This window comes from Mytilus californianus, unplaced genomic scaffold (assembly GCF_021869535.1).
Source record: "Mytilus californianus isolate M0D057914Y unplaced genomic scaffold, xbMytCali1.0.p SCAF_4, whole genome shotgun sequence".
NCBI lineage: Eukaryota > Metazoa > Mollusca > Bivalvia > Mytilida > Mytilidae > Mytilus > Mytilus californianus.
Genome location: NW_026262690.1, coordinates 19,390,818 through 19,412,474, shown reverse-complemented (window position 1 = coordinate 19,412,474; position 21,657 = coordinate 19,390,818). Strand labels below are relative to the sequence as shown.

General features: G+C 31.3%; 1 protein-coding gene across 5 annotated transcripts in view; it reads left to right on the top strand.

Moving 5' to 3' along the window:
* The window catches only part of LOC127737623 (muscleblind-like protein 2a), a 177,089-nt gene that overhangs the window by 46,549 nt on the left and 108,883 nt on the right, over positions 1-21,657 (top strand). For 3 of the 5 annotated variants that reach the window (XM_052248463.1, XM_052248461.1, XM_052248464.1), the window contains one exon: positions 20,242-20,262. The exons of the other annotated variants lie outside the window; for them this stretch is intronic. The gene's annotated coding sequence lies outside the window, so the exon portion shown is untranslated. The remainder of the gene's footprint in view (positions 1-20,241; positions 20,263-21,657) is intronic. 5 annotated transcript variants of the gene reach the window in all.

Sequence of the window (21,657 nt, the reverse complement as noted above, 5' to 3'; positions counted from 1 at the left end):
CTTAACACTTGTTTTTGTCAGTAGTCATACACCTTAGGCCAGCAGCTTACCTACTTAACACTTGTTTTTGTCAGTAGTCATACACCTCAGGCCAGCAGCTTACCTACTTAACACTTGTTTTTGTCAGTAGTCATACACCTTAGGCCAGCAGCTTACCTACTTAACACTTGTTTTTGTCAGTAGTCATACACCTCAGGTCAGCAGCCTACCTACTTAGCACTTGTTTCTGTCAGTAGTCATACACCTCAGGTCAGCAGCTTACCTACTTAACACTTGTATTACGAATTAGCCGCAATACAGAGACACCAACTTATGCAACTCTTATTGTTAACGTCAATAAGCCTTGACCTTAGGCCAGCAACTTAACTCCTTAACACTTGTTTCTGTCAATAGGCCTACACCTTAGGCCAGCAGCCTACCTACTTAACACCTGTCTCTGTCAATAGGCCTACACCTTAGGCCAGCAGCCTATCTTAGTACTTAACACCTGTCTCTGTCAATAGGCCTACACCTTAGGCCAGCAGCCTACCTACTTTACACCTGTCTCTGTCAATAGAACTACACCTTAGGCCAGCAGCCTATCTTAGTACTTAACACCTGTCTCTGTCAATAGGCCTACACCTTAGGCCAGCAGCCTACCTACTTTACACCTGTCTCTGTCAATAGGCCTACACCTTAGGCCAGTTTACTACCAGATAATGTTACTGCCCATGCCAGCAATTTTTATCAGCTAGCAAGCGGCGAATATGGCAGACATATTAAACGCATTTGTTTTGTTATGATTGTTCAAGAATTTCAGAAATTTCTGAATTTACAGTAATCTACGTTTATAAATCGTACTGACATTGGGATTTCAATATGTATGTCTGAGTGTTTTATGCTGTTTTTGAAAAGATTGTCTTCAAACTTCATTTTAATTTTGATTTTAACACACATTTTATGAATCTTAAGAATATTGAAAGATAAATTAAAGTTTTGGATTGCAGTCAAAGTACCGAAATTGAACACATAAATGATGATATTTTAGTGTGGGAAGTGAGTTTCAATGAACTGAAACGTTAGTGCAAACCTTATAAAATAGGGATGGTGCGTTATATAATTCAACAAAAAATATCAATGAGGTACTTGTTTTCATAATGTTTTATTTTGTCAATAAATATTCTTGCCATTTTACCTGGCTGGTTTTAGCGGCAGTGGTTCAGTCTTGTTTGTAATGTTCGCCTACATGTGATCAAGGGCCAAATAATGCAATTTGTACCCTTATGACTCACAATATTTACACTGCACCAAAAGCCATTAATTTAGACATTAAAAAATCTTGACATTACTTGAACCTTAGTGCTGTTAAATATCAGTCAAAACCCATTTCCTCTTTTCTAGACATTAAAATGATGTCAAAAAGGAGATTTTTCAGATTTTTATGTGACTGCAAAAATATGCTTATTTCTGGAACATCTTGTATTAATTAACACAGAGCACAATCGTTTGCAAAAACTTATATTTTGCCAGTGAATGATTAACAAAAAATGCACTACATGTACCTGTGGGGTGTGTAAATTATTATATTTAGTTTGTAAACAGATTTACTAAGTATTGCACAACAGCAAGAAATCTTCAATTGAAAATAAATACAAATCTTTTAACCAAGTTAAAGTTTTGAATTGTTTGAGGTTTTTACCATGTATTACTATATTGGATATAAGACATTTTTAAATAGGTCTACATTGAGGTCCAATGGGTCCAAAATTATACTTTGTTTGATTTCATCAAAAACTGAATTCTTGTGGTTCTATGATATGCTTAATCTAATTGTGCATTCAGATTTTTAATTTTGGGCCCTGTTTTCAAATTAGTCCATATTAAGGTCCTAAGGGTCCAAAATTAAACTTTGTTTGAATTCATTGTTTTTTTTTATATACTGAATCTAACCATGGAATTAGATTTTCGATATTGGACCATTAAGTAAATTAAATGTCCCATTTCAAATTTTTAAGTTATCTGACCACATTTATTCTGTGTCAGAAATCTATAATGTGTCAAATATTTAATCACTAACCAAATTCAGCTTGAATATTGCATCCTGTTCAGAGTTTGACCTCTGTGATAGTATCCAGCTGCTCCAGGCGGAGCACATTTTTTTTGACTGATACAGTTATGTTATTTTAATTGTAATGAATAAAAATGGTTGGAGGCAAAAAAACATTTTCTGCATATAGTGTAAGTTATTTCTTTAAAGAAGTCAGCAAGATAAATGAGTTTGTTCTCAGTATCTCAAGTCATTGCTACAATTATCTCAACTGTACATCATGTTTGACTGAGAGATAAAAATATTGAAAAAAATAAATACTGAATTCTGCAATCTCAAGAATTTGGTAACAAACAATCAGTAAGATGTTTATATTTAGTTTTGTGTACTATTTTGTCTATGATATGTAGGTATATTTACATGTTTTTTTTGTAATAGATGGAATTAGAAAAAACCTGAAAACAGCATTCTAAGAATAACTCAATTAGTGGAAGTTTATTTATAGGACTGCTTATTGGTGATAAATACTTCTTATTCTCTTTAATAATTTCCAATGAAAATCTCAGATTTTGTTTGTCAGGATCTAACACTTTTTAATTTCTACTGGACCAAATGGGCCAACAATTACTCTAAACATGGTCCACTGAATTTTTATAAATATTTTTCAATTTGAACAATAATTTTTCTTTTGGTTTCTGTTGATGAGAACTGTCAGGATTGGCAATAGATTTTGCATAACTGTTGCAGTTTTCATGCTTTAAGGGTTTTTAGGGCCAGACAATTGTGCTTTTACATAGCAATAATATTAATTGTATATATGACAGTATTACTGTATACATAGTTCCATTTGTTTAGAACTTTTTCAATTTTCTCTTGTGAAAATATTGAGGTTTTTTCATACTGTTACTGAGTTTATCTATCTCCTTTGCTTCTTTTATTAATTGTAAAATTAAGGAAAGTTATGGTATACATCAATGAGGCACCAACCCAACAATAAAAAAACACTGTTTCATATATTAATAATCCTTCAAGATGTTTAAGAAAAGTGAAATTTTGTGCTAATAGACTCTCAATCTAAGATAGAGTCGGTCTGGGTAATTCTGCACACTTCTGGTCCTAAATCATTGAAAGTGAATGTCATTTTGTTCTCTGTTTGATACTACAATGTTCCAGAAGGAAACCAGTAACTTGAGATCATTTGTAGATAGTATAAATGTATGACTTTTTCCTTGCCATTCAACATTAAATACCAAGAATTAGCATATCGAACAGAAAAGTCACTGTGGCTGTACACCTTTAAGTGTAATTCCGTACATTGATTGAATTCAAAATAGGATTGATATTTGGAAATGACTAGGACTTGTTTATTTAATACCAGGGTCATTTTCAAAAAGTCTTTCAATCTTTATTTAAATTCAACTATTCACAGCTCCATGTCATGGTGTAGATTCTAACAGTATTTTTAATAACAGCATACAACATTAAATAAAGATAACTCAAAGCTCCAACTTTGATTATACATTAGCAAAATTTGAGTATATATGCAAAAATTGCTAACGAAGGACCAAAAATCAGGGGTCCTAAGATTTTTTTGTTTTAAAGCTTCAATAAACTATTAGTATGAATTTAGATATGATTATGATGGACTGGTGTTTCAGACAGTAAGGTTTAGTTGCAAATAATCGTGGATATATCAGGACGAAAACATGATGGTTTATGTGACATGCATGGCTTTAGTTTGATAAGCGATATGAATATAGACCCTGATTTGTATTATAGACAGACACGCTCATCCTGTTTTTTAATGTTTTAGTTCACAGTCCGAAGAAAGATATGTCACCCTATTCAGAAATAATTTTAACTCTGAGCCAACCGGTCTTTGCAATCAAGTCCTGCATTGTAAGCTGAGAGGCAGCAAATTTTACTAATTTTAAGTCAGTTGGTCTTCCTGGTTTAAAGCAACATCTTCAATTGTCCTAGCAGAATTTCATGGAACATTTTCTTAATGAGTTATATATTTAACATCTTTCATAACTGTTTGTCAACTTTTTGTGGAATAATTTTTTTATGTTTTATTGTTCAGAAGGAAAACTGACAATCCTAGTCAATTGATATTCGAACACACCAGCCATGTGCAAGGGTCAAAGTCACAACCTTAGTGTTGACTGGTTAGCGTTATAGTAGATGAACTACTTAGACCACTGGGGCACAGAGGACCCTTGCAATTAACGAGGAATAGTTTGCAGACACACCAATTTCTATCTTTATTAATCATTTGGCAGGTGACAGGTGGTTCATAGAATCGAAAGTAACTTATTTTTGACCTCTTTCTTCCAATATCGAATTGATATTCTTTTAGGTATTTTTTTTCTGTTTGTTTTATTTTGCAATTAATTGGATTATGTAACAAAAATCATTGATATAAGCAAAGATAAGTCAACATTGAACTCTCTTTATCACTTAATGAACATTAACATATTTAACAACTGATGTGTACGATATTAGACTCCTTACATTTGTATGTAAAATATCATGTAGGGTAATATGGTACACCCACTTCGTGTCCTTTTTATTGGAAATGATTTCACTTATACTACATGGAAAAGTATCTGTCAATTTCTGGTATTCAGTTTCCATCATTTTTCTAAATTTCCATTAAAGTGTAAAGATCTTACATTCATTTAACCAAACTTAGAATTTACACAAATCTGGCGAATTTTTGGACAAGATCATCTGCCCAAAACGCCTGCGTACAAAACTTTCAGACCAATGGCAAATGTGTACATGTTCTATGATGGAAAATCGTAAAAACATTAACATACAAGGATATGAATATCTGATTATCAGTAAATAATATCGAAACACATTTTATTTCTTTATTTTATCATAAAAACTAGCATAATGTAATATGTACAAATTAGCCGCCTGTACAAAATTACCCATATCGACTTTACACACATAGGGCAACAAGTTTCTAAATGACTTCATCTGACAGTATATAAAAATAAGGAGATATGGTATGATTGCCAATGAGACAATTACCTACCCAAGTTCAAATGAAGTGGATGTAAGCAATTAAAGGCAACCGTATGGCCTTCAACGATGAGAAAAACCCATACCGTATAGTCGGCTATAAAAGGCCCTGACACGAAAAATATGAAACAATTCAATTGAGAAAACTAATGGCCTTGTTTATAACAAAACAATTTACCAAAAACAAATATGACAGACAAGAACCAACAACTATCCACTGAACTACAGGCTCTTGACTTAGGACAGGCACATAAAGAATGTGGTGGGGTTAAACATATTTATGTTTTGTGCTCAACCCTCCCCCTAACCTGGGACAGTGGTGTAACAGCACAACATAAGAACAAACTATTAAACTCAGTTGAAAAAGGCTTAACTCATCAGATCGATACAAAGCATTAAAACATCAAACAAACAAAAAACAGACCGGAAGTGGCAGGTTATTTATCCATCATTCATCCCTAACAACAAAAAAGACACTAAGTACAGATCTGAGAGTACTTGCAGTTACTGACAGCTAGTTCAAAGCCAATAACAACTAATTAAAAAAATCATGTATTTAAAACTAAAATATCAATCAGTACACATCCAACATCCAATGGATTTAGTGTAAAGACGTCATTAACAATCAGAGAAAAATATGACCTAATTTGTAATGCCAAAATATAGGTATCAACAGATTGTAGTACCGTGAAAGTGCATATGTGTATAACAATGATATTTAGTATGGTTTTGAATTACTGATAAACCAAATAGTGATGTCATCAAATTAATACAAAAATACATGAAATCAACAAAAAATATTGGGTATTTGAAGTTGCATTGGAAAGTTTCAAGCATTATTTTCACATGATTGTTCAACAAGAGAAATGCTTGGAACACTTGAGTAGCAGGAAGAAGTTGCCTTGGATAAAAGAAAGGTTATACACAATATTTCCTTACATTAAGTGATTAGTGATTAAACAACCCCAAACCTTTACTGAGTTCAAATATTTCCTTTTACTTTAAAATAGAAAAAAATGCATGTTAAGTTTTCATAAATTAAACAGATACAGTGAGGATTTTTTGGAGAAAAAAAATTTCTTAGACACATTCCCTGTTTCCATTCTAAATTCTATAATTCCAAATTTGGTGGAACAATATTTTTCTCTTTCACAGAAAAAATAAAATGTGCTCACATATTTACTCCTATACTTCCTAAGTTTAATTATATGGTAGACAGGTGATGTAGGTTCAAAAAGACAGCAACCCAACCACACAAATATCCAAAAAAATTCTAGAGGTCATATTATTCACATGTAGAAAAAATATATTACTTCAGTCGCTATTGAGATTAATAAGTTCTCTTTGGGCTTGCATGTTAGATTGATATAGCATTTCCTAAAATAAGTTGTTTAAAGTGTGAAAAAGTAGCAAAATTGTTTTTTATTAAAAATTAATCTGTTTTAAACAGGATAAATGTAAGGGATTGATTGATTGATTTGTACTGAAGTGAAAGACGAAGGTGTATTAAAATGAAGCCTTGAAAATGTAAAACTGATTTACATTGAAGTTGATTAAGCACATTTTGTCTGCATGTTAAGTTAATTTAAAAGGTGTGATGTCACTCAAGTCATATTTTAATTTAAAAGGTTTCTTTCATCCCATATTAAGCATGCTTGGCAACAGACGGTCAGAAAATCTATTTTGGATTGAAAAAATAAGCAAGGAGATAATTTAGGAACCGAGTTATTGTAAATTTGTGTCACAAAGACTTAAGACTATTGTGTTGCAATGAAAATTGATCATAGCTACAGAAACATTCATGCGGTCTTCCTATTAGGTTTGTATTAAACGGAATTGCTTCAGGGGAAAATGGTGTCCTGAATTAACTTATTACAACACTTTATTGATTATAAGGATTACATAATATTTCACATGCCAGGCTGAAATTGCCTCCAAGCCTCTGCCATTAATTTCATTTGTAAATCGGTCTTGTAAATCTGTCTTTTGAATTCATGATTGAGAAAATTCATATTGTCTGCTTTGGTTAAAATACATTGTCTCAGCTTTGGTAGAAATTCAGACATAAGTGGAATCGAGTGAAGCTTTATTTTTTATGGTTTCAATGACAAATTAAGGGTACAAAAACTCCAAAGTCTAAGAATACCTAAGAAAAGTTTTCTGCTTGAATCCTTGTACATTTACTTTATATGATTATGGTGTAATATTCATGTGAAGATAATACTTTCATGCATTGACTGTGTGATCATGGCACAGTTATCATTCTTGGTTCTCTGCAGCTTCTGTGCCTGATATGCTTTGTCACAACAGATAACATTATGTCTGCATTGACAATGTGTTCTGAAGGCAATAATTATTTATATAAATCATCCTGAAGTTTTTGTTTTTATAGGTTGTGGCAGACAAAATGTGAAAATATTAGTGATATATTGCTTGTAATTTATAAAATTATTGAATTGAAGCATAATGATATCAATAAAAAATGTTACAAATGGAAAAATGATTGGAAAAAGATGATCTGTATCAGTGATCAAACGAAATTAACAACATGTCAGCTGCACTTCTGTGGTACATGTACATTTCAATCTATAAAAAATGAGACAGAACCCAAAGATAAAGTCTAAATCAATTTTTGTCAAATTTGCATAAATGAATATAGTCTGTCTAAATAAATTACTTTTAATTGTTTTTCTAATCTTAAGTAAAATTACATATTTCAAGGTTTTGGTCCTGGCAATTGGCCCCCTTTTAAAATAAAACTATTATAATGAATATCGGTTTTAAAATAATTGCAATAAAACTGTTTAAGTTAAATGCTTTGTTCTGCACCTGTTATTATGGTTTGTCTTCATGATGTCAGAAATAATTTGATTAATTGGCAATATCACAGTAGATTAATGATACATGTATGAAGGTAGGTGGTCTACCAGTGGTTCCAGGATATAATTTTTATATGTATAATGCTGACAGTGTTCACCTAGGGGATCCAGAGCCTCCAGGTCCATTCAGACTTTATTGTTGGTTGACAATTTTGTATTATTTCAATGTTAAACAAGGGATTAAAGTCTTGATATAGTTTTCTATAGATAGTTGAACCACATTATTATGAATAAAGGGAGATGTGTGGTAAACATCAATGAGACAGCAATCCAAAGACACAAATAAGCAGGAGACATCTAGTCAGAGGTCAACATTTAGTCTTCAATTATGAATAAACAGGTGTCTATACAATGTCTCAAGCCCTAAATCGCTCTAATGCCAAAAAAGTGGTGAATAAATTTAACATCAAGATATGACATTATCGCTGATATGGTTCCTGACAATGGACAGACACATAAATATATGGCTTTTTGAAATTTCAACACTCCCCCTTTTAAACAGTGGACTAACAGGAGGTACAATTGTATGCTTTCACTGTTACAATAAGGGTTCCACTATTTATAAGAATAAGAAGATGTGATATGATTGCCAATGAGACAATTCTTGACCATAGACCAAATGATGCAGAAGTATGCAACTATAGGTCACCATATGGCCTACCCGTACAACAATGAGCAAAACCCATACCACATAGCAAGCTATAAGAGGCCTATAAATGACAACTGTAAAACTTGAATAGGTAGGTGATCAACAATAGTATATACTATCACTGGGGATTTAAGTCTTGGTCCAGTTTCCTTTAAATAATTGGTTCACATTTTTGTGTGCTATAACTGTTATAAGATGGGTTCCTGAGTCTTGGTCTAGATTTCAATTGGTTTCTTAATTACTTGTAGTGCACATTGTTGTAAGCTTATAATCAGTATTCTACACTAGGGGGTTTCATTCTTGATCAAGATCTCTATTGATAGTTGGTCCACATTACTGTTTGCTATCACTTACACTAAGGTTACACTGCCTTTGTACAATTCTATCGTTAGTTGTTCTGTATTACAGTTATCTATTAGCCAAAATGAAATGAGTCAATATTACTCATTTGTGACTGGTCAAATTCCATATATTTCTTCAATAAATAAGAAATAGTATTGGAACATTTGAGTACAGTTTAAAACTTTGCTGATTGATATCTTTTATACCCCACCTAGGGGCATTAGGTGCATTATGTTTTTTGGTCTGTGTGTCTTCATCTGTTCGTTCGTGTGTCCGTCCATCCGTCCGTTCATCCTTCTGTCCCGCTTCAGGTTAAAGTTTTTGGTCAAGGTAGTTTTTGATGAAGTTCTCGTCCAATCAACTTGAAACTTAGTACAAATGTTCCCTATGATATGATCTTTCTAATTTTAATGCCAAATTAGAGTATGACCCCAAAAGCACGGTCCACTGAACATAGAAAATGATAGGTTAAAGTTTTTGGTCGCTTCAGGTTAAAGTTTTTGGTCAAGGTAGTTTTTGTTGAAGTTGAAGTCCAATCAACTTGAAACTTCGTACACATGTTCCCTATGATATGATTTTCTAATTTTAATGCCAAATTAGAGTTTTGACCTCCAATTGCACGGTCCAATGAACATAGAAAATGATAGTGGGAGTGGGGCATCCGTGTTATATGGATACATTCTTATTTGAGTTATGAAAAAGCATGAAAGCAAGAAGATCAACTTGTCACACATTTTTGTCTGCCCTTGATGAAGTAGCAAAGGCAAGACTTACGCATGCTGTTTCTGACTGCACAATCAACAATTTTTTAAAGTTTGTGATTAGGTCAGTGTACGGGGAACCACTAGTGTGCAGTTGTATTAGCATTGGCACATCACATTATTTGGCACTGCCCCTCAGTCATAGTCTTTTGACTTTGAAACTTCTGCATAATTTACATATGTTAAAGTTTGTGATTAAGTCCATTTAAGGGGAGCCACTTGTGATAAGTCAATGATATTTGGTATACAGTTGAATCAGCATTGGCTCATCTCATTTCCATGGAGATGATTTTCCCTGTGTCCTCAGTCATGGTCTATTGATTTTGAAACCTTTGCATAGTTTACATGTTAAAGTTAGTGATTTAAGGTCAGTTTAAGGGGAACCGCTGATAATAAGTCAATGATATTTTGTATGCAGTTGTATCAGCATTGGCACATTTCCTAATTAAAAATTAAATGTTTAGAAAGCTTAGAATTTTTTTTGAAATAACAAGGATTTTCTACCTCAGGAATAGATTACCTTAACTGTATTTGGCAAAACCTTTCAGAATTTTGGGTCCTAAATGCTGTTCAACTTTGTACTTTATTTGGTCTTTTTATTTTGTTGGATTTGAGCGTCATGGATGAATCTTTGTAGATGAATTGCGTGTCGGGGTGGCTAATCAAATAGTAGTCGGCCCGAAACACAGTTATTTCGTAGTGCATTTCTTTTAGACAATAAATTCAAATTAAAAAAATCACACCTGCTCTATCTCAAAAAGATTTTTACATTGTAGTGTACTACTTTTGGGACAATAATATCAAAATTATAGAAAAGTCTACCAGCTCTAATTTCAAAATATGGACAATTCTATGTTAAGGGGTCTATAATTCAGTTTGACAGCTTCAGACATACTAATTTTTGACCTTTTTTAACTGGACCAAATCACTACTTTACATAAAAATTTATCACCCAAATTTTTTTAACATGTAAATTCATCTCCATACTTAATATTTCATGCATAAAATATAAAGAAATAAATTTGGAAAGTGCATGAACAAAATTTGCAAGTTATAAACTGTCCACACTAGGGACTATATTTGTAGACAACGAAAATCAAAGGACAATAACTGTGTCCTCGGACGAGTCCTTGTATCTATGATAAGCCTGTTTCCATGAAGATTGTTGTGTACTCAGTTAATGTTGATTGACATTGAAAGTTTTGCAAAGTCATTAAGTGTTGTTATTTTTTATTTCATTATAAAATGCATTATACTATTAAAACTGCAAACAGGCCTTTTATCTTTTTTTTTGGGGGGGGGCTTGAAAAAACTATGTGAATTAAAAGTTTATACTTTATTGAACTTCAGACTATGTCCCTCAATAGATCTATAGATGTTTTTTGCTAAGAGTAACTTAGTATTTTTGTTGGAACTAGAATATGCATCAATTTAAGAGATGATATATAAAATACATCATATAACCTTTAATGGTTGATATTTTCCATACAAGATAGTTCTAAAATTAATATTTAATGGATAAATTTGACAAGTTTAAATGGTGAAATGCATATGATTATCTTATGAAAAGATAGTTATCTAACAACTGATTTTTAAAGATTTATTTGAACAGTAATTTTAAATTTCCAAATTCAAGCAAGTGTAAAGGACTATTTATACAAGATACTTTATATTTGATGAAATCATTTTGTTTGGTATCTGTTTTATTGTCTGTGGATCTTGTTTACAAAACATTTATTTATTTAAACAGAAAACTTTTATAAACATGTTCTGAATTTTGAATGATCATTTAAATAAATTTGATACAAAAATTTATCTTATTAATATTCAGTTTATATCTTATGTTTAAAAATGTCAGTGTAACGTGATTTAAAAAAAAATTATTTGTAAAGAAAACCCTCTGGTTTCACTTCCTGACCAAGTGAAACTGCAAGTAACAGCGAAAGAGTGAGTCATAGCCGGAAAATATAAATAAAAAGCAATAATAAAATTGTTAGATTTGAATATGCTGTTTTTCATATCTTAAACTTACAGAATTCATTTAAATGACATAACATGGAACATATTTAGATTATTTAGATAGAAACTGCTGCTAAACTTTTCATATATGTTTGGTAGAATACCATATCCATGGTGTTGAATATGAATTTACTACAGCTGGGTTGAATTAGATACATGAAATGCAACATCATGTTGAATAAATTAATGATTATACCTTTTTAATTTTTATTCTCTTGGGTTGGATTAATGAGGAAATTCTTATTCATTGTTTGTCAACATATTTTATTGACATACATTATACATTTGTGAAAGTCTCTTACTTTGTGGACAATAGAGCAATTATTTAGTTTCTACTGTGTGTGTGCAAGTCCTGATCATATATATTACTCCTGTAAATTATATATTAAAGTGATAAGGTGGATTGGGTGTTTTCCATCAACTTGGATGTGTAAAATAGCAGAAAACAATCTGTCTATATCTTAATGAAGTATGCAAATTGTATATGCATTTCATTAAGACTTTTTCAATTGCAAGAAGAAAAAAGTGTGTTTTATCATATTAGTAAGACTGCTTTTACAACAAATACAGAATGTTTTGTTAGATTCAATTTTTTTCAACTTAGCCAATTATAAGGAGAGATAAATTGGATAATCTAATTTTAATAAGTAATATACAGTTAACTTACTCTTTTTTTGTAGAAAATGAGTTCTGCCACCCAATATTTGTTCTTTTCATTTTCTGAAAGCACATCATAATTAAGATCTATCTTCTCGTATTTTATTTTTAAAATCTGATGTTTACTTTTCTTTCTTTACACATGCATACAGTAAAACCTGTATAAACCGGCCGGCTATGGGACTATAAAAAACGACCGGTTTGGACAGAGGGTCGTTTTATTCAGGTTTCCAGTTTGACAGGAAGTTATTGATTTGTGATGTCAGATATTTTGCACATAAAAGTTCTAAATTAATAAAAACAAATACAGTAATAATCTATGTATTAAAAGTTATGTCATTTTTGTGAAAATGTTATGACATGAACATAACAAGTGTTCCCTGCCTGTTCACCATTTTCTTATGCACGATCGGATCTACAGTCATCATATTCATTGGCTTTAGAAATTTCAGAAATTGATTCTACCCAGAATGCAAAAATAATAGTATTATTCTGATTTTGTTTTTTTTCATATCCACGTATGCCAGATTTGCCTCGGTAGCTTCAATACTGTTATCATATTAAATTAATTGAGAAAAAGGTTTTGACAGGTTATAATTAAAGTAATTAAGACTATTGGGACTTCATTATTGGACTGGAATTAGGAATACACAGGGTCCGTTTTACAGAGGGTATATTTACAAAAACTTTGAAGTTAAAAAAATGGGACTTCAATTTTCGGCTGGAATCAACAGGAAACCGGTTTATTCAGGGTGTGGTTTACCCAGGTTTGACTACTTATTTTTTTCATGTATAATCTTTACAAAATCTGACAATTTTCTCAACCTGTAGCTAAACCCATAATTTTTTTTTTTTTTTTTGAAAAAGCATGACAAATTTTAGCAAAGTTTTAAGTAGTAATGTCTCCCGTGCAATACGTTGCCAGGGGCATAGAAATATTGGGCGTCCATTCGTCTGGTCTTGTTAGAGCTCACATGTGTACAATTCTTGCCAGATTTTTATAAGGTTTACATCAGCAATGTCTTGGACAAGTTTGAAAATCAGTGCTGATCAGCTATTTTTAAAAGAGTTATGCCCCTTGAAAATACTAATTATATGGAAAATTGCATTGAAAGCGCTCTCATGTGTACAATTTTTGCCAGATTTTTATCAAATTTATATCAAAGATTTATACAAGCAATAACTCGGACAAGTTTGAAAATCACTGCTGAACAAATATTTTTAAAAGAGTTATGCCCTTGGAAATATTAATTATATTGGAAATTGCATTGTATTTACTCTCAAGCCTTCATTTCTCTAAGACATTTGTAAAACAAAACAAACAAAAATGTTTAGTTATCACTGATAAATATGTGCAATGACATTGGTTAATACATTAAATAATATCTTACATAAGTTTTATATATATGGATGGGATACAGAGATAAACAATGCTCTTTGCCTGACTTGAACTGTAAGTTGTCTAGAGTCAATATATTTGACACTTATTGTCTGTGTGGAAGAAACATAGGGAAAGTATACTACACCACAAAATCTGGAAATGAGGACCTAAATTACAAGGAGCTTTTTATGCCCCCACCGTAGCGTACGTCTGTCTGTACGTCCCATAGTTGGTTTCTGTTCTCTAACCGAATGTTATGAAACTTAAACACAATGCTTATTACCACAAAATACAGATCAAGTTTGAATTTTGGTGGTGTCACTTTAACCGTTCTTGAGTTATGCCCCTTTACAAATGGAAAAACTGCTGAATTTGTCATTTCCATTCTCTAACTTAAGTTAGCCTCAACCAAATGTTATGAAACTTATACACAATGCTTATTACCACTAAACAAAGATCAAGTTTGAAATTTGGTGGCGTCACTTTAACCGTTCTAGAGTTATGCCCCTTTACAAATGGAAAAAATGCTGAATTTTTCGTTTCAGTTCTCTAACTTAAGTTTGCCTCAACCAAATGTTATAAAACTTATACAAAATACTTATTACTACAAAATACAGATCAAGTTTGAATTTTGGTGGTGTCACTTTAAACGTTATAGAGTTATGCCCCTTTACAAATGGAAAAATTGCTGAATTTTCGTTTCCATTCTCTTACTTAAGTTAGCCTCTACCAAATGTTATGAAACTTATACACAATGCTAATTACTACTAAACACAGATCCATTTAGAATTTTGGTGGCGTCATTTTAACCGTTCTTCAGTTATGTCCCTTTATAACTTTAAATGATATGCAAGTGGGGGCATCATCTGTGTCCCATGGACACATTCCCCATTTATTTGGAAACATTTCACTGACAATTCTCTGAAACCCACAGATATGCATTTGATCACCCCCCCCCCCCCCCCCTTTCCAACATTGCTCCAAATCCATGTAATGCTCCGTGAGATGAATTATACACCTGAAGAAAGTTCAAATAAAAACCTGTAATGATGCAGCTGTATGGCTGAAAGTTTTTCATAGAATTAAAGAGTAAAGACAACAAATGAACTTCCATTCCAGATTTAAAAAGTTTTAAATCAATAGATTCACAGTGTGTTAGACAAAGACAATGATAATGTAGTGCACAAAAATCGCCTACTTTCACTTTCACTTCTGAGAATTATACATTTTCTGAATATTACATCATAATTATGTAATTATGTGTGTCGGGTCTCCTTATTAGGCCAAACCAGCAAAAACTGACACAAATGTGCTTGCTGAATCATATTCTTAGATTTCCTTTATTTCATAGTTGACAAGGAGTAATACCACCATTGTTTTTCCCCTAATAGTCTTGTTTCAATTTGCATTTTTCAAAAATTTGTGCAGAATTTATTTTTGTTTCAAAAAAAGAAATACTTGGCATGAGTTTACAAGCTTTAGCAACTATGTCACCTCAAGTTTCCAAAATATTTTATAGAAACACAAAATAAAAAAAGGATGGTGCTTTGACACACAAAGATATATGTGTAGGACTCGGAAATATGTTTCTGCAATGAAATGCAGGATTAATTTCCTACAACAGTCAAATTCAAGGGAATTTTTTTTTCAACCTTTTTCGTGACCTATTATGATTTGGTGGTATTTAACACCACAACAGAAAACCTTTTGTTTGCCTGGATCAGTTGCATTAGGGGAGAATAGCTGAATGTGATGCAGGTTTAATAAATATAAATCCCGTAGAAATTGCCCCGCAGCAGTGAAAAGTTCAAACTTTAAGTCCATAGAAATGAGTAAGGGAGCAACAAATGGATAATTGTGGGTTGGGATAGGGTATGGTGCAGCAATTTGTTCCCCAAGTCAATTGATTTTAAAATGGAACAGAAATTTATTTTTTTTTTTAATTCTTGGTATGAACAATTTTTTTTTTCCTTTTTCAAAAGCGAACTGTTTTTAAATTCCTTTTGACTTTGTCTGGGCGGATCGGGTGAGTAAGTGTCTACAATAGTAAAAATATTTTTAAAAATGTTAGTGTCTACAATAGTAAAAATATTTTTAAAAATGTTAGTGTCTACAATAGTAAAGATATTTAAAAAAATGTTAGTGTCTACAATAGTAAAGATATTTGAAAAATGTTAGTGTCTACAATAGTAAAGATATTTTAAAAATGTTAGTGTCTACAATAGTAAAGATATTTTAAAAATGTTAGTGTCTACAATAGTAAAGATATTTTAAAAATGTTAGTGTCTACAATAGTAAAGATATTTTAAAAATGTTAGTGTCTACAATAGTAAAGATATTTTAAAAATGTTAGTGTCTACAATAGTAAAGATATTTTAAAAATGTTAGTAAGTGTCTACAAAAATGATGTTGTAAAAACTATTTTTTCTTATCAATGGGGGAGGGGGTATACACCCCATATAGCTGACTGTGCAATATGGGCATTGCTCATTGTTGAAGGCCGTACGGTGACCTATAGTTGTTAATTTCTGTGTCATTTGGTCTCTTGTGGAGAGTTGTCTCATTGGCAATCATACCACATCTTCTTTTTTTATAAACACACAGCAATACGCACGGTAAAACTCAGTTTAAAAGAAGTCAGAGTCTGATGTCAGAATAGGTAACAAAAGAAACTAAGCAAAAAACTAAGCAAAATGACAATGATACATAAATTAACAAAGGACTACTAGCAGTAACTGACATGTCAGCTCCAGACCTCAATTAAACTGATTGAAAGATAATGTCTTCATCATATGAAAATCAAGCACAATCCCTCCCGTAAGGGGTTTAGTATCATACCATCATAAAATATATGAGAAGAACATTATTATTAAACTGGTATCATGCCAACAACTGGTTTTAGAATAAATGTGTTTATTTCTGATGCAAAGACCCTATGAGTGAATCAATATCAATACCAAAATATGCCATCTTAAATGACCTGACAACAGTATCGTAACTATATCCTTTTACAAATGATGTCCTTGTACCAATGATAAAATTTAGTAAATATTTTGACTAGTTTGTGATATTGAAAACGCTGGTGTAATAATTTTACAGTAATACAGAGTTTTCTTTCTTTAAAATCATATACCTTGTTACATACACGAGCGAATCGAACAAGTTGAGATATATAAACACCATAAGATGGTGACAACGAAGGGAACGTCACCATCTAAAAATGGATAACTAACAATAGGAAATGAAAAATCATCTCTTTTATCATAAATTGCATATTACTAATTTCTATCTCTTTTCTATCTATACTGCAGAGTGAAAAGACTATAATGCACATCAGACATGTAATAGTATTTGTTTTATATTTATAAATTACAATGATAAATGAAATTACATTTACATGTACTTTTATTACTTTGAGGCATGATTGATAATTAGATATACTAAAAAAGGTTATCTTGTTTGATCATTGAGGGTCAAGGTTTTGTATATTGAATTTTGCCTAATACCATTGAAAGATATGTTTATCATCCATCCATAACTTTTTTCGATGGGATAAGTACAAAAGTAATAACCTTTTTATTTGTTCCAGAGTGATTTATAAATATAATCTGGTTTATTTCCTGTTATTAAAAGGTATCATATAATTGACTTGCTCAATCATTCTATAGAAAGTTGACTGAATAAGAAAATTTCAATTTAATGCAAGATACAATTATATGAAAGGGAAATATTACCAACTAAGAGAAGTGATCTATTGATGGATAGAGAAAAACATAGGAAAACAGCATAAATTATAATAAATGATTGTCAGATGATAGAACTTGAAAAAGAAAGATTCTGATTTAAAAGTGTTTGAAATTTTGTCTGACAGATATCTGATATATGGCCATGACTTCATTAATACCAGTTTTTTTATATTTTTTTTTATAGAGTAGTCCTGTATTACAGAAATTATGTGTTTAAACCTTGCTCCAAAGAAAGGGTACATTGGTTTTACATGTTTTCCATCCATCCTTCTGTCACTTAAAATTTTGGTCATGCATTCGTCAAAAACTACAAATCAGATCTTGCTGAAATTTGGAATCAAGCTGCATGTTAAAATGTTTTCTTGTGTGAAACATTTTCAGAATACTTTTATATTTTTACCAATAATGGCTATTTATGAAATTGTTGTCACATTTTTCTCAGGAACAACAAATCAAGGCTTTCTGAAATTTGAAATCAAGCTTCATGTGTGCATGCTATACTCTGTGATTGTGATGTCTTTCACATCCATCAATCCAATCCTCAACTTCCTATATATATATATATATATATATATACTAAAAGTGTGGTAGCATTAATGAGCCAATAGTTCACTTGTTTTGTTTCATTATAGGAAGGTATACATTCAAAACAGCTTTTATTTGACCATGACTTCAATTTTAGAGTTTTTTAACCTTTGAAATATCATTGCAGCATCTGTGACATTATTTGGGGGTATTTTTTATGCCATGCAGTGGTACTGCCAAAATTTTGGTCGGTGGAGTTCATGTTTTGTATGTGGATTGGCATTGGAATCATTAGATATTCAGTTGAAACATACTTAGATGATGTGTTATTTAGTGGAGAGGTGATGATCTTTTAAGATGGAATTGTACTATGTGTTTTCTACATGATTAATCAATGCAATAAGAACATGATTCTTTAAGCATTGGATGTCATTTCCTGCCACTTAGAAATAATCATATGATGTTTAGTGGTAAATATTGAATTGATAATTAATGTACATATTGTAAGTTTCAAAAGAAGCAATGTATAGATTGTCTTGCTGCAAAAAATATGCTTACAAACAAGAGGTATACCAGGCTGTTCATGACTTGATTGTGTACTGTAAACTATTGGTACAAAGCTTAAGATATCAAAATGTACAATAGTAAGAACATCCATGTTATGCATGCATACAAAGCTGTATTATTTACCATTTGTCCAAATGGTTCATTCTTATTGTCGACATGATAAAAGAAAGAAGTATGGGAAACACGAAATTACGAGAAGGAAAAGTATGGTTTGAAGTTTCTATCCTGCATATATATGTCAGTTGGCTTTCATATTTTTTTCTGCTTTTATTGACATGCTGGAGTTATTTTTAAGTTATCATATTTAAGTCTGTTTCTCTGTAATTTTTAAGTTATCATATTTAAGTCTGTTTCTCTGTAACGACAACCTATAATAATTGAACCATATGCATTCTAGACAATCATTGAAAGATATATAGGCCTGCCTGAACAGTGACAGTTGACCATGACAATTTTCGCGTGAACCTCCTCACAGGGGTTCACGCCTATATATTGGTGAGTTTTGGTAGCTTCAATGGACATTTGTATATTTCCGAAAACAAGATTCTTAGAACTTCTCAAAAATGTTCGATCATTTATACAGGTAGTTATCTATGTCTTGGATACAGTCCCTCTATGGATAGGCTACCACGTGACATTTTATATTCCAACAATCAAAGTTCATTTGTAGATTGGATAGTAAAGAAATAAAGACTAGGTTCCAGTCAAAAAATCATTTATATGTTAGAACCTATTTGCCATTTGACAAAACATATGTGTTTTAATTAAGGCAAATGTTTATTAGATATCAAGTATAAAGTTAAAAGTAATTATATGATTCATGCTTTGAGACGGTCCCTGTACTTGTTGTGTATATAGTTTTAATACAGTGTGCTGTTGTGCATTGTGACAATAAACCTGGGAATAGTTTATTAATATATAGTGTCCCAGAATAAACTGATTATTTCTGAACATTTAGCACGGGTCATTTTGTATTTCAATCAGTATAATTAAGCCTGGGAAAATGTCAGAAGCATGAAGAAAATTAACAAAAACAATATTTCTGTTATAAATATTTATCTTAGGTCGGAAACACAGTGGTCAAAGCAGAAAGATAATTAAACAAAGAGATGTTTCTGTCAAAAATATTTATTTTCATTTATAGATACTACCAGACCAAGAGAATATTCATTAAAATTATTAAGTTTAAACTGAAACTAAATTTATCCTTAATAGAATATAATTGAAAATGTTATATATACGTGTATTATGTCAGTGAATACATTTATGAAAATTATATGCAACATATGAGCATCTGAATGAACAGGGATGCATATACATAAGTTAGTATCCAAATTTTAAAAGGTAGCTATTATATATAGTGAATGAAAAAATACTTGCTTGGTTTCAATTCAAAAGGATTTTAAATCCTTGCATCTCACAAAAAAAACGTAATTAATATTTTACAATAATCATAAAAACTGAATTTAATTACTACGTTAATTATTCTATACTGTTTTAGTATGGATTTATAAGTCTCTGCCTATATTCTGTATAGCAATATATTCATTTAGTGGAAAGTTAAAGAATTTAAGAAGAGATTGATTTGATAAATAAAATGTCCATCAGTAAATACTTGACGTTTGTGTTTATAGATATTATATTCTAAATTTTCAGAAAAGATTCATTAACAGAAAGGTATGTTAATAATTAAATTTCATTACTTTTTTTGTTTTTAATAGTTCAACCTTGTAGCATCTAAATCTTTGCAATATGGTACGATTTTGAAAATTTGTATTCATTGTGTTGACCAGCTATCCTACATGTCTTGGTTCATTTACATTATATATCACCCTTTTCACACGACACACTATCGGTTTGTATTCACACAAATTCCAGATTAAATGTCAATGAATCTGGAGTCAAAACACTTGAGGTAGGTAGTCAATGACATTCGAATTCAACTATTTAACATTAGATTTGAGCCAAGATTAATATATGTGATGATGCAAATGCTTATTCTTATCTAGAGTATCAGTGTGTATGCTTTCTATTTCTTGTGCATGCATAAATATTAATTTCACTTGCAATCTGAATTTTCGCTTTTCTTATCTAAATTCAGGACATGGCAGTAAGAGCTTTACATGTGACTTTCAAGCATGGTCATCATTACTTTAGTTATTCTGACCTCTATCTGTTTCTCTTATTTAAACTTTGACATTTTCGAAATGCTAAGGATATCCTTCCCCAGGAATAGATTACCCTAGATGTATTTGGCAAAACCTTTGTTTGGAAATTTTGGGTCCTCAATTCCTTTCAACTTCGTACTTTATTTGGCCTTTTTAACTTTTTTTATTCGGGCATCACTGATAAGTCTTTTGTAGACTGAACTCGCGTCTGGCGTACAACATTTTAATCCTGGTATCTTTTTATATAAATTGATTCTTTTGAGAGTATGTTCAGGTATTCAAAAAACTTCTGAAAATAAGATATTCTTCAAAACCAAGTTTTCCTGTAGAATATTTGAATTGATTTAAGTAATTTCAGGAAATAATTAAAATTTGAGATGTTTTATGAGACCAAAATAATTGTCAGTATATTAGAGGTTACAATAAAGCTGGTGTGTTACTCTCAAGAAAAATATACGAAACCTTCTTATAAGTTGCATGTCACAGGGTTTCATTTCACATGGAAATTGGACTTTAAATTTATCTATACAACATCAATCATGAGTACAGACAGCTTCAATAACGAGTATAAGAATAATTGAAGGCATCCAGGAAACAATATGTAAAGATATGATAGATAAAATAAATGTGCAATTTGAATTAGACATCCAGTTTGCAAAAACTGGGATTAATTGCAATAGGATTATGAAAAAATGATGTACACTCCCAAGTAATAGATAAAATAGTCAAGCCTTTAAATGTAAATTCCAATAGTAGCAGTATATATACACTTTTCTATTCACAACTATCCAACGTTGCTTTCAATTGACTTGTGCAAGAATTTACACACTATTACATATTTTCAATAAAGTCGAAATCATTATCTTATTTTATTCAGTCAATTAGTTCAAATCAAAAGCAAACA